The sequence below is a fragment of the Jaculus jaculus genome, chromosome 12, assembly GCF_020740685.1.
Source record: "Jaculus jaculus isolate mJacJac1 chromosome 12, mJacJac1.mat.Y.cur, whole genome shotgun sequence".
Lineage (NCBI taxonomy): Eukaryota > Metazoa > Chordata > Mammalia > Rodentia > Dipodidae > Jaculus > Jaculus jaculus.
The window spans coordinates 49,870,752-49,871,658 of record NC_059113.1 but is presented as its reverse complement, the minus strand read 5'-3'; the positions used below and the strand labels follow the sequence as shown (position 1 = coordinate 49,871,658).

Genomic DNA, 907 nt, shown 5'->3' with positions numbered 1-907 from the left:
GATCATTCTAACCAGCAACAAGTCTCTGGAGTTCCAATTCCACATCTCCAGCTAGTCTACTCACAGTCCTGGAAAACTTAATCTGGGGCTGGCAACTTTCCTTAGCAGCCATCTTGTGGTCCCGGTATCTGCAATGGGTCTGCAACTGCAACTCACAGTTCATCCTCATGGCTCCATCGGGTCTCCATGTAGGTATTCAGCAAACTTGCTTCACACTGTCCAAAACATAAGACCATATTGCAAGTTCAATGACCCTCTCTTTCCTTCATGTTTTTAAATATGGAATGCTTCACAAATTTACGTGTCATTCTTGCGCAGGGGCCTTGCTAATCTTCTCTGTATTGTTCCAATTTTAGTATATGTGCTGCCGAAGAGAGCACTTCCTGTATTTCTTATTCTCCATAATACCAGATATAGTGCCAATTGTGAATCCGGGGCGGGGGTGGGGGGAATCAGACTTTGAAGAACAGGACACTCCTTGAGCACTCAGGCCCCTTGAAAAGAGTTTACATTCTTCCTCTTGCCTCAGCTGGCCCAGTCTCAAAGGCTTTAATCTCTCATATAACTGCAGCTGAACAGGTAACAGTTTTGGCCCAAAGATTTCATTTCTGTGTGATATCCCTCTGCTCACACCAGTCCATTTCTACACAATGCAACCCTGCACAAGTTATCAGGACAGGGACGTAACAGCAAGCCTCTCATACAAACTGCTTCCATTCTAGTACAAGCAAAGCTCTTTCTCTCCCTCATAAGCCAAACCTCACAGTCCATAGTTCTTACTGCATTCAGGTCTTTTAATACTGCCCAGAATAATCCATCAAGCAAGGCTTCTCTTAGGCCACAGTTTTAAATCCTTCCACAGTCCACTTGAAAATCAGCTCCAAAAGGCCAAAGCCACATAGTCAGG

The 907-nt window shown here is 44.8% G+C and overlaps 1 non-coding gene across 1 annotated transcript; it reads right to left on the bottom strand.

Moving 5' to 3' along the window:
* Positions 1 to 273: 273 nt before the first annotated feature.
* LOC123453821 lies at positions 274 to 380 on the bottom strand. Its single transcript, XR_006632999.1, has one exon. It is a non-coding gene; the product is annotated as a U6 spliceosomal RNA (small nuclear RNA).
* Between the last annotated feature and the right edge of the window lie 527 nt (positions 381 to 907).